Here is a 13,277-nt window from a genome sequence, read left to right as displayed (position 1 = left end):
ACGTCCAGGTCCATTTCTTTGAGGTCTCGCTTGCACACATCCTTGAAATGCAATTTTGGGTGTTCTTTGGGTCTTTTTCCAGATGCCAGTTCGCTGTAGAGAATCTCCTTTGGGATGCGCCCATCATTCATTCGGCACACATGCCCAAGCCAGCGGAGGCGCGTGCATGCTCGGTATGCTGGCCCGTTTGACCACCTCAGTGTCAGTGACTCTGTCCCTCCAAGAGATGCCAAAGAGTCGACGAAGGCAACGTGCATGAAAGCTGTTGAGCCCAGAGGTGGCGAGTTGTATGGGCCCATGGTGCCTGTGTTCCACCAATCTGAGAGCACAGGGGCCTGGCTCCACCAAAGTTCAGGGGAACCTACGGCCTGCTGCTTCATTTCATCCAGCCCACAGCAAAGCTCCTCGCCGCAGGCTGGAAGCCCCGAGCCTCTGCACCACCACCCCCCCTCACATGGGGCTCGAGCTGCGAGCACCAGCTCGCCGGGGTGCCAGAAGTCCAGTCGGCTCCATGCAGTTCCTGGCAGCTCTCGGCATGTCTCTGCAGCCCTTAGGAGCAGGGGCAATCAGGGAAACTCCATGCAGTGCCCCTGCCCCCGGCGCTGGCTTCGTGGGCAGCACACACCGTGCAGAGCCCCCTGGCCACTCCGCCTAGGGGCCGGAAATGGCAGCAGCTTCTGGGAACAGAACGGAGCCCCGGCAGGCAGGGAGCTTGCCTTAGCCCCGCTGAGCCGCCTGAGGTAAGTGCCGCTGGGCCGGAGCCCACACCCACTGCCCCAGGTCAGAATCCCCTCCCACATCCTAACTCCCTCCCAGACCCCACCCCCCACACACACCAACCCCCATCCGGAACCCCCTCCTAGACCCCACATCCCCATCCGCACCCCAGCTCTGAGTCCCCTCCCACATCCAAACTCCCTCCTAGAGCCCACACCCCAAAGCTCCTCCCACACCCCAACCCTCTGCCCCAGCCTGGAGCCCCCTCCTGCACTCCAAACCGCTTGGCCCCAGCCCAGATCCCCCTCCTGCACCCCAAGCCCCTCATCCCCAGCCCCACACCAGAGCCCTCACCTCCTCCCGCACCCCAACCCTCTGCCCCAGCCCAGAGCCCCCTCCCACATCCTGAACCCCTCATTTCTGGCCCCAACCCAGAGCCTAAGGGAAGCCCTGAGCCTCCCCCCTCTCCCCCGGCCTGTGTATGGCCTGTGACTGGTTTTTCCTGTGGGTCAGTGGCCCCTGATAGAAAAAAGGTTCCCCCCCCACCCCACCCCCATCTACTAGATAGTTAGGCACAAATCCTCAGAGGTATTTAGGTGCCTAACTTCCATTGATTTCAATAGCAGGTAAGTGACTAAATATCTGGGCCATCATGATTTTTCTCTTACCATTTGTTCTGTTCTTGACGTTAGATTTACAAAACAACAGGTGCCAGGATCGCCTCTGCTTTCCTTCTCTGAAAATCAGCAGCACGTTTAGCCAGCCCTAGAGCCTCCACGACTTTTCAGAAGTAGTTGTCCGCTGTTTGGTAAGTTTGTTGGCTGTCTCCCTATTTAAACAAACAGAAGGAAGTACTTCTTCATGCAAGCACAGTCAACCTGTGGAACGCGTCGTGTGGATGTTGTGAAGGCCAAAACTATAACAGGGTTTAAAAAAAAATCCCTAGTTAAGTTCATGGCGGATAAGTCCATCAATGGCTATTAGCCAAGATGGTCAGGGATGCAACCCCATGCTCTGGGTGTCCCTAGCCTCTGATTGCCAGAAGCTGGGAGGACGACAGGGGCTCTATCACTTGATGGATTACCTGTTCTGTTCATTCCCTCTGGGACACCTGACATTGGCCACCGTTGGAAGACAGGATACTGGGCTGGATGGAACATTGGTCTGACCTTAACACCTGGTGATGCCTGTCATTTGGAGTTGCTGACATGTGTGTACTGACCGTTCTAAGGGTTCCCCTATTTGATCGTTATCAACAGCTGTTTTTACAAGGTGTGTATTACTTCCTAACAGCTAAACCTCTGTGGCAATTTCCTTTAATCAAAGAAAGGCAGATTTTAAAACATAATTTCAGTATCGCAGCTATTTAACAGGCCTCAGTGCTTTCATCACCCTCCTCCTTTATCAATGGAGCCCTTGGCTCGCTGTTATTTCTTTTGCCCGTGCTTCGTTTGCTAACCACTTTGGCTGCATTACTTCACTCTGCATCTTGGCTGCCCTCCTCTTTCCCTGCAGCATTGACTGACTCTGTATATTCTCGTTTGGCCGCTTCCCCATCTGTCTCCTTTACAGATTTGCTTTTCACTCAGGTTCCCAATCAGTCCCTTAGGAAGCCAGATTGCACTACGGTATTAAAGGGCCAGATTCAGTTCCACAGGAGGAGCACACGGTCCTTTCTTCTGCGCACTGGGGCCTGCTGCATCCCCGGAAGCAGTTGGCCACAGGGGTAGGCTGGCCGCAATATAGCTGCCGCTGCGTCTCCCAGGGCTTCTACAACTGGGAAGCAGTGTTAAGTTCCATCCAACGGCAGATGTCCGAGAGGGGCACAGAATCAGCACGTCCTCCTCCTGGCCCACCCACGGCTGCACAGCCAGCTCTGGGCACCCCAGCAGAGCAGGGATTGCAGGGGGCTTGTGCTGCAGTTACAGTCCACCCTGCCCCCTCTCCCACCAGGAGCCACATCAGTTCCAGACTGGGCTGGTGGAAGCCATGAAAATCTGGCCACTGGCCGGTTCTCTCCTCACCTCCCTTCTTCCCCTGGGTCATCTGTGACAGCCACACAGACAGCAGCCCCATGCTCAGACAAAGAAGGGTTTTATTCCTGCCTAGCTGGAAACATGCCGAACATGAGGCTACTGGCTGCTGCTGCTGGCTGACGGCCCCAGATGGTACAACTGCCCCGAGGTGGTGCCTTGCTGAGTACAGAATATGAGAGGTGCTTAGGCTGGCATGGCTGTGTACAATATAGAGTGGCTATCCCCATAGCAGAATGGCACGGTCCACAATGAACAAGCACCGTGGGGGGAAGGCCATGGCTCAGAAAGGTCCGCTGGAGCGTTGGGTGCTGCATTGGTGCTGGAAGATGAAGGGATGGGTGCTAATGTAACCCACTGGGGAGGGTGTGTTACAGATCCCCCCTCTGTCGAGACACAGAGGATATGAGTCTGTTATGGCCGCTAGCTCAAGCTGTAGCAGCTTATGCTACAAGGCTCTGGAGGTCCCTGGTTCAATCCTTGGTGTGTCAGCCTAGCCAGGGCAGCAGTCCCAGTAATGCCTGCAGCTGCTCGGGGAGATATGGGGAAAGAAAAACGAGCAAGGCTCTGAATAACTTTCTGCAGCTCAGTGTGGGCAACTGGCAGGTCTGGAGGCATTGAGCTCTCTATGGGGAGCTGGGCTGAGCAGGGAGAGCCCCAGACTTCATGGCTTGGGGAGTTTGTGACAACTTGACAATGTGGGTAGTAATGTGTTTTTAAAGAGTGAATTTTCCACATGCTAAGAAGAGTCTAAGAGGAGCGTGGGATACACAGAAATCAATAAACTTACAGACTAGACAGAAATTGATCACTACAGAGACCCATTGGAGCAAGCTGTTTAAATTAAGCTCCTGATTCTATTGTTTCATTGCATAAAACTTTTAATGAAAAGGGACATGCTCCAGGCCGACTTCCTGGGCTTAAACAATGTCTAGTTAGGGTCCTGGGCCCTGATTCTCTCACTGACTTTGTTTTTACACCGGTCGAACCCCCTTGAGCTCAGTGAAGTTGTCCCTGGCTTGCACTGCATTCAGGCGCCTGCCCCAGAAGGCGTTTCTCTCTATTTCAGTGCCGGTGTTGTGCTCAGTTACACAGGGCATGTTTTCTGGTATGTACACATCCCGGCCCGGTGTGTTTGACTGCACCCCAGCGGAGGCTTGTGATCAGGGTCAGTCTCGGAGTTTCCCTGTCGGCTGGGCTGCTAACGGGCAGCCTGAAGCCAGAGGCTGCATTCGGCTTCGTCTTTGCTACCTGCGAGTTTCACAAGGATTTTAAAAATTGCACCTGGTGAGTGCAATTCACTCTTGTAGCATTGACCGATAAGGTGACAACCAGCACCATCATGACGGTGAACCGATGCTGTGCGTGAGCTGGTGCTCTTCTTTTCTGCCTCATCCATAAAGACTGCCTTGGAGGTACAGTCTGTTTGGGTTCAATCCGAGCTTTTATTGTATTCTGGCTCTTTGTCAATCTGGCTCTGGCACCTGTGGTGTGATATCACATGATTTAACAGAATAAATCTAACTGGATAGTTCCCTAATATCTGACTGGTCTCTTCCCCGGGTCCAAGAAGGGAGGACCATGTATTATAAAGTGAGAACAGATTTGTCCTTCTGCATAACATCCATTGTTGGGGGCAGCACCGTTGCAGACATGTGGGTCCCAGGATATTAGCGAGACAAGGTGGGTGAGTTAATATCTTTTATTGGACCAGCTTCTGTACAGAAATAAGTCCAATAAAAGACATTCCCTTACCCACCTCGTCTCTCCTGCAGAACATGCAGGCCAGAGGATTTCAACCATTGATTCTTGCATCAAGCCCAGAACTTGTGATTTCCTAAGAGATGCGGATTAGCACAGACAGCAGGTCATGATGTAGGGACTTCAAATGCTGGAGAATTCATCACATCCCTAGGCAAATTCTTCCAAACATTTGAGGAGCTGAATTCCCACCTCCTCTTAGAAGAAGTTTGTCTCAGCTGCGCTGCCCATGTCCCCTGTACATATGGCTGTTAACGGTCACAGATATCGAGGCCATTGTGGTCCTCTAATCTATTCTTCTGCATAGCATTTCACCCACTTATTGCAGCCCGGTAATGCGTCTCTTCCCGGCCGTGATTCGCGTGATCCTTGGCTGAATATGTTGTGGCACGCTAGCCTATTTACCTCCTGTCGCCGCTTGCAGGTATGTGCGTGTCCCCCTCCAGGCATTTCACAACTGAGTCACAAAGGACAACTGGCTCCCAGTCCCTCAGCCTCCCAGCAATTACAACCTGTGCCCAGACTTGCCAAAGACTGAGCGTCCACTCATCTTGGAAAAATAAACAGTGGGTATGTAGTCTGTATACCCTCCAGCCCCGTGTGAGAGAGATGAGCTGCATATAAGCCTCTTGGGGGAGGGAAGCCAGGCCATCCGGAAGAACTTCAGCAGAGAGATGTATGGAATAGTTTCCCAAGGGAACTGGTTAGAAACACCATCCCTGGAGATGTGTAAAACTAGACTGGATCTGACTCTAGGGAACAGCCAGCAGGAAAGATCTAACAGGTCTTTCCCATCGCTGTCATCCACAATTTAATTGTGCATTTATTGCTTTGTGCCTTTATTAATTATTGTGCCTTTAGGGGGCATTTAGTTATTCCAGATTTAATGGTGCATTTGATAAAACACAATCATTTAATAAATCTGTGATGCAGTGGTCTCTCCCCTCCCCTCCTCTTCCCCTGGTAAAATCCAGCTGTTTTGCAAATGAACTGCTTCTTCCCACCCCTTCCTGGTGGAATGCAGTTGGTTTATAGAAGCACTGCTCCCTGTCCCTAATTACCAGGAAACTCCAGCTGTTTCGTAGATGCACCACCCTCCCCCCATTACTGGTAAAATCCAGTTGTTTTGCAGGTGCATTGTCACACCTACCCCCTGCCCCCCAACCCAGCTGCATTGTCACACCTACCCCCTGCACCCCCCAAAACCCAGCTGCTTTGCAGGTGCATTGTCACACCTACCCCCTGTACCCCCCCAAAAACCCAGCTGCGTTGCAGGTGCATTGTCACACCTACCCCCTGCCCCCCCAACCCAGCTGCATTGTCACACCTACCCCCTGAACCCCCCCCAAAACCCCAGCTGCTTTGCAGGTGCATTGTCACACCTACCCCCCAAACCCCAGCTGCGTTGCAGGTGCATTGCCAGACCTACCCCCTGCCCCCCCCAAACCCCAGCTGCGTTGCAGGTGCATTGCCAGACCTACCCCCTGCCCCCCCAAACCCCAGCTGCTTTGCAGGTGCATTGCCAGACCTACCCCCCAAACCCCAGCTGCGTTGCAGGTGCATTGCCAGACCTACCCCCTGCCCCCCCCAAACCCCAGCTGCGTTGCAGGTGCATTGCCAGACCTACCCCCCAAACCCCAGCTGCGTTGCAGGTGCATTGCCAGACCTACCCCCTGCCCCCCCAAACCCCAGCTGCGTTGCAGGTGCATTGCCAGACCTACCCCCTGCCCCCCCAAACCCCAGCTGCGTTGCAGGTGCATTGCCACGTCCTCTCCTCCTTTGCGGCTCCCCTCGTAGCGGGACCCCGCCAGGCAGGGACCGGTGGGCGCGGGTGTGCGAGGGAAGGAGCCGCCTGGCAGCGCCCCAAGGGGGTGGGGTCGGGGCCGCGGGGCCGGGGCAGGCGAGCGGAGGCGGCGGCTGGCGCTGAGAGCCGGGCGGGCGCCGCGCGGAGCGACCGGCCAGAGCGATCCGCGCCCCAGCGCGGGGTCCCCGGCCCTTCCCAGCCCCTCGCCCCAGCGCCGGCCCCGGCTTCCCCTCCGCAGGCGGGGCCCCCCGAGCCAGAGGACGGAGCAGCCGGTGAGTGACCCAGCCCCTGTCTCCGCCTCTCCCCGGGGAGCTGCTCTTTCCGGGGGGCTTGCTGGGGTGGGCGGGCTCCCCGGGGCCGCTCCAGGCGCTCTGAGCGGGGCTGACATGGCCCAGCCGGGGGAGATCGCAGCGTTAAAGCTCCAGCCTCACGTCCTGCAAAGCTTGAGACACGGGCTTCGCTTTCAGCCGCTGAGTCGCGCCCCTCGCACGCTGAAAGTTACCGCATGGGCGCCTGTCCCTGTGTTCTGGCTTCGCGCAGTTGCGTATGCTCAGAAGACAGCACCTAGCCCAGAGGGGTCCTGGTGGACACCTGCCCTAGGTATTGTGGTCATACAAATAACACACAATGATAACCACATAAGCTTTTGCGGGATCAGGGCTCCTGGTAATACAATTTGCCTCTGTCCTGAGCTTGAAGGGGTTGGTGGAGGTAAGAGTGTTTTGTGTTGGTTTGTGTTACTCACATTCAAACAATATCAGCGATAAGGAAAAGGAACAATTTCTAAGTCACGTTTTGTTCAGCTAACCTTCATTTGTGGTTCATACGCATCAGGATGTTATTGGTTTTCCCCACTTTTTCTCTAATGCAGTTGGCCGGGTTTGCTTTCCTCTTTGCCCATCCGATGGGGGAGTTTTTCTGAAGGTAGATGTTTAGTGTTGCTGTTTGCAAGAGCGTAGGGCTGAAAGTGACCTCCTGGGTCACGAGTCCAGTGTTGGCCATCGCAGACAACTCCGTCATGTAATCTCGTTCATAAATTATCAAGTTCCATTTTAAAATCAGTTTGGTTGTTTGCCCCCACTGCTCCTACTAGGCACCTGTTGCAGGTACTCATTCCTCGGATGGTTAGAATTTCTCATCTCATCTTCTAATTTCTCCTCTAAATTTACTCATGGCCAGGTTCATACCCATTTTTTCTTGTGCCAACCATTCCTTTAGCTAAAGTAGCTCTCTTCCCCCCCTGGTGTTTTATGCCCCTGATTGACCCATTCCACGAATTGGAACAAATATTTACAAGATCTTCAGGATCCTGATCAGTTTCGTGCAGTAAGATCACTTACATGAGTGTTTGTTAATAATGCTTGCCTCTTACCTAGCACTTTTCAAAGTGCTTTTAAAATATTAATTAATAATCCGTTAATTTTCAATATCTGCACTTAAGATGTTGCCGGAATCTGTCTAGTAAGTTGGAAGCATTTTCCTATCAGAATATCTTTTCTGACAGTCTCTTTGAAATGGATTTTACTGACTGGCTCTTTCCGTGATTTAACACTCTCTTGCTTTCTCAAACCGATAGTGAATTTGTTGACACCCTTTGTGTGTGTGATGGCCTGGTCAGATTTTGGCAGGCACTCAAGTTGTTTGGATCAGTGTTGCATTGCTATCAGGATGGAGTCTTCTTTGCTAGAGGCAATTCACTGCTGGGGACTTGTCCAGAGAAGTTAAGTTGGCTTGACAAGCATCTGTGTCCTTAGGGGAACTTGTCAGTGTCTTGTAAAACATGCTGGAAAACATGAAGTTATTGCCGTTAATTTAATTATTGCAAATGGGGCTTAAATATAATGGTCGCAGTTCTAGCTGCAGAGCTAAGAGCCCTGCAAATCCGCGCAGGGCTCTATGCAGAGCTCAGACTGAGGAACTGGGCTGTGCATTGGGACCTCTGTTGGCATGGCGGGGGGAGGGGAAGGAAGCCCACTCCATACCCCACAGGCACCTTGGCTGCAGTAGTCCACGATGACTTCTGCATACCCCTTCCCTGATGTAGGCAGGACTGAATAGCATGAGGCAGATGGGAGCAGCTGGGTGCTGAGCTCCTTTGAAAATCTGCCCAGCAGTCATGGATCCAGGTGCTAGCTTCCTGCAGGCTGGAGAGAGGTGTGGAGTGGTCTGTAGGGGATCTGGAGCCAAGGCACAACGTCCCAGCACCCCTGTAACAAGGGGGCTGGCCTGTTCCATGAAACTGGGCTCAGAGCTCCTGTTCGGTCCAGGTACGCCGTTTGGGCCAATTAAGAGGGCGGGGCAGAACCTGGGGGTCTATAAGGGACCTGGTGAGAAGGAGACCAGAATGTTAGCGATGTCGCAGGCAGGAGAGCTGCTACAGAGGGAAGGGGGGTCCAGGGGGAATGCAGGAGAGGAGCAAGAGGGGTTTGCTGGCTGCTGTCCCCAGGCCGGAGAGCCAGGGCTGGAGAGGGCTGAAAGCAGCAGCATCCGCAACAGAAGCAGAGGGAGATGCCAGCTGGCTCTAAGCCAGAGAGCTGTAGCCAAGGGCCTGAGGGGACTGAAGGGAGGGGGAGCAGATGATGGGTGGGAAGTTACCTGCTGCTGTCTCCTTGCTGGAGAGCTGGACCCCCAGGAACAGTGAAGGGAGGATACTCCCAGCAGAGAGGCGGTGGCTGTCCCCTTGGGAAGAGTAGGGTTACGTCCTCGAGCCGAGGCGCTGGGACAGGACAGGACAGGGGGCCATGGGCCCACCACTTTTTACCAGCTGTAAGGGCGAGCGACAGGGGAGAGGGGGCAGAGAGGAGCGAGTGGAAGGCAGAGTCTTGGGGGGAAGGGGCAGTGTGGGGGTGGGGAAACGGGGTCACAGTTTTGGGCGCCTGTGGTCCCCCACGTTTAGGGTGGTTCAGCTGCTCCTGCTAGAAGGAGGACTAATAACGAATCCAGGTCTGGCGGAGGACACCAGGAGGTGAGACCGAAGCCATGATTTCAGGGACGACTTGCAGTGGGGTGATATGGCCCATTCTGAGGGACGGCTGCATTGTGTTTGGTTAACAGTAATGTTGATGGACTTGAGAACTTGCTTCCATGCAGTTACTGGGGACTCAAATGGGAAATTGAGGCGAGGGCCAATTTTCAGGGCCGCTGTGAGGGGGTGCCGGGGAGGAGGGCAACGTGTGTAGAAGAAGACTACGCACATGCTCTTTAGGAGCACACTAGGTCAGGGCGCTCCATGGCCACAGTATCTGCTGGGGTGGGGACCAATATTTGCTCCTCTGAGTATAAACAATGAAGGGATCTTAGAGACTAACCAATTACGGCTGCTACTCTGAAACCTGCCAAAATGCAGGGATCATACTTCAAGTGACTGCATTTCCCAGGGAATGCATCACAAAAATAGGTCATCTAGTCCAGTCCCCTCCTGCGGCAGGACTAAGTATTATCTAGACCATCACTGACAGGTGTTTGTCTAACCTGCTCTTAAAAACCTCCCGCGACAAAGATTCCACAACCTCCCTAGATAATTCGTTCCATTGCTTAGCTACCTTTACAGTTAGGAATTGAATAATAAAACGCAGTGCGCTGGCCAACTGTTATTTCTTGTTAATCGGTAAAGGCAGAGGGAAGCTAAGGGCCTGATCCTGTGCTCCTTAGACAGGCAGAAGCTTTGAGTTTTGTCTAAGTGAGAAGTGCAGAACTGGGTGCTGATACTGTAAGAAACCAGCTATAATTATGTAGAGATGTATGGAAAGAATTAGATGCTGCAGATGTTAGCCGCCTAGGGTGACTCTGCAAGCTAGACAACAGTGGTATTCATAGAAGTCAGTAAGATCCAGAGGATGACTGTCAATTGTATAAATTTGTTCTGCTGTTTAGACCTATACTTGGAAATATTAATGTAATAATACCTAGCTCCTATATGGCACTTCACAAAGGAGCTCAGTATCATTATCCCCATTATACAAATGGAGAAACTGAGGCACAGGAAGATGAAATGACTTGTCCTAGGTCAGCCCGCAGGCTAGTGGCAGAGGCAGGAATAGAACCTAGGGCTCTTTTGTTCCAGTCCAGTGCCCTGTCTGCTGGATGGCATATGAATGGAATCTGGTCAGTGCTTCTGGCTAGTGGGAAAGTCCTGTTTCGAAATGAACACGGCTGGTTTTCCAGGGCCTGGCATGGTGGAATGCCAAGGGGTAGATCAACTTGAAAACCAAACCGAGGCCCTGATCCTGCAAGCTCACTGAAGTCAGTGGCTCTATGCAAGTGCAAGAGTCTGCCATGCACAGGAGCTTGCAGGCTCTAGTGAACTTGTCTTGGGTCTTTCCTGGTCAGTGGATGCAGGGCAGTGGGGCTGCTTCACTGGGATGACTTGAGTCCTGCTCCCTTTAAGATAAAGTTTGTACAGCACTGAGCACGGTTGGCCCCTGACCTGGTTGATGATGGGTCCATGGGTGCTCCAGTGATACACATGTGCGAATCCCAACCTGATCAGTGATTGTGGGTGCACAAGCTTTTACACTGTCTGTTGACTTTAAAAATCTAGCAATCCTGCAGCTAGACAGTAGTTTAGGGCCTAGTCCCGCAAAGTCCAGAGCACTTTCTGGTGCGAAGTGCCTTCAGCTCCCTCTAAAGTGGCTGGTCCTGCACTACTGAAGTCAATGGGTGTTTGCCATTGGCTTCTGTGAGCTCAGGATTGGGCCTGAAAGTTAACAAGTGTTGTCACTGCACAGCATCTTGCAGGATCAAGCCCTGAGATACCTAGACAAGTGAATGCACAAGCCAAGTAAAGTCTTAGAGTCCTGTCATTTCCCACCTTGTTTCTTTGTGCCGGGGAGGGCGGGGGGTGACAGGCCTTCTCTTCTTCGACTCCCCTCACCCTGTACAAACCGCGCCATTCTCCATCAGTCCCCAGTGTTTTGGAAAATTGCCCTGCTGAATGGGGCCTGTTGGGAGTGGTGGGGGCCAAGCTGGGAGATGGTCTCTCTGCATCAGACCTTCTGTTAGTGTTGTTAAAACAGACGTTAAGTTTATGAGAATGTGTCTAGTGTTTAGACTCTATGAAATGCTTGTAAGTTGCTCCATGTATTAATCTCATAACATCTGTATCCAGTATTGTAAGGTTACATTGAGTGTTTGCATTGTAAACCTCTGTAACTGTGTAATTCACCAAACAGGAAAGAAGCATTAATGAATGTAAAATGCTGGCTTGCTACAGAAGGTGTTAGGTCTTGCCCACCAAGAAGGCCCATTGAAACCCAACGAGCTGTGGTGAAACAAAGAACAAAAGATTTTGTTAATTGCTCTCCCCATGAAGAGGAGATGTGCACGAGGACTCGTCCCATCAGTGTGATCTCTGGGGGAAAGGAATAAAAATCCCTGACAAGAAGAAACTATCTCTATGCTGCTTGGACTTTGAGAGGGCAAGATTTCTAAGCATAAGGAAGGGATCCCCAGCTGCTTAGCGCGGGTTAGCCTTAGGGGACATATAGCTACCTTTTGGAACTTAATACTGAACTCTTTTGCGTGTGTCTGTTTACCTGCTTTAACCTTGTAAACCACTCATTTCTTGTTCTTAGTTAATCTTCAGTTAGTTTATAATTGGATTGGCTACCAGCCTTGTCTTTGGTGTAGGATCTAAGGTGTAAGTGACCAGGGGTAAGTGACTGGAAGTAACCTGAATATTATTGTGATTTTTGGTGTAAGGGACCATCTATCACAAAGGCAAGCTTACCTGGGTGACAAGGTGTACTGGAGTACCCAAAAGGACTGTCTGTGACTCCATGTTCAGGCTGTTGTAGTCCTTGAGGAGTTCACACTTGATACTTGGTTGGTGAAATCTAAGTTTGGAATTCACAACCAGTTTGGGGTCTGTGCCCTGCTTCTTAACAGGAGCACCAGCATCAGGGCAGACTGAGTGTGAGCCACTCCCGGCAGCTTGACGTCTCACAGATGTCCAGAGATGCATTCTGACCGCAGAGTATCCACTTCATTGGTTGAGCCCTTGACCTCTATCCTCCCAGGAACTCACTGCAAATTTACATGCATTAATTCCTGGAATTACTTACTAGGGAGGGGAGGAGATGGGATGGCTTGAGCCACAGACAACAAAGGATGGATACTTAATGACTACAGGGAGAATACAAAAGGGAAAGGGGGATCCTCTTATTAACTTCCTATTGTCCAAGTCCAGGGTTATCTAATAACAATATCTAGCTCCTACATAGCATGATGCATCGGTAGCTCTCAAAGCTCTTTAAAAAGAAGGTCACTATCATTTTAGCAATGGGGAAACTGAGGCACAGAGCGATAGACACATAGAACCATAGGATTAGAAGGTTTTCATCTAGTCTAACCCCCTGCGAAGATGCAGGATTTGTTGTGTCTAGACCATGCAAGACAAGCAGCTATCCAGCCTCCTTTTGAAAACCTGCAGTGAAGGAGCTTCGGCAAGCGATTTAACCAAGCTCACCCAGCAGGTCAGCAGCAGCGTCAGGAATAGAACCCAGGTCTCCTGAGTGACGGCTGAGTGCTCTGTCCACTCAGAAATACTGTCTCTCGATGTAATTATTCATCCAGTACAGTCTAAACAAAGAAACTAAACTGGATTTAGGCGCCCTTAGTGCTAGAGGAGTTTTATAAATAGTGGCTGGCTATTGTCAGCTAAACCAGCAAGGAAATGTATGTTCTCCCACATTTGAAGAACAATACAAACTTTTTAGAGGTTGTATTTTACTGGAAATGCCAAATTTAGGTGCATCACAATCTGTTTTCTAGTAAAATCCGATTTGTACAGCTGGGTTGAGGGTGGAGGCTGAGGGAGGGCAATATAATTCTTAATTTTTGTAATCTAATACCAAGTCTAAGGGGGTGGATGAATTCTAGAAAATAGTAATGTGCAAGACTGTGTGTATAGTTCACTCCAGTGGGTCTGACCTGAACACCTGCATTACAATGCCATCCAAATA

General features: G+C 51.6%; 1 protein-coding gene across 1 annotated transcript in view; it reads left to right on the top strand.

Moving 5' to 3' along the window:
* The first annotated feature begins 6,492 nt into the window (after positions 1-6,492).
* P2RY6 (pyrimidinergic receptor P2Y6) overlaps positions 6,493-13,277 on the top strand; it is an 83,624-nt gene continuing 76,839 nt past the window's right edge. The window contains exon 1 of the mRNA XM_073316271.1: positions 6,493-6,587. The gene's annotated coding sequence lies outside the window, so the exon portion shown is untranslated. The remainder of the gene's footprint in view (positions 6,588-13,277) is intronic.

The sequence above is a fragment of the Lepidochelys kempii genome, chromosome 1 (assembly GCF_965140265.1).
Source record: "Lepidochelys kempii isolate rLepKem1 chromosome 1, rLepKem1.hap2, whole genome shotgun sequence".
NCBI lineage: Eukaryota > Metazoa > Chordata > Testudines > Cheloniidae > Lepidochelys > Lepidochelys kempii.
Note: the sequence above shows the minus strand (reverse complement) of the source record. Positions and strands in the feature narration are given on the sequence as shown.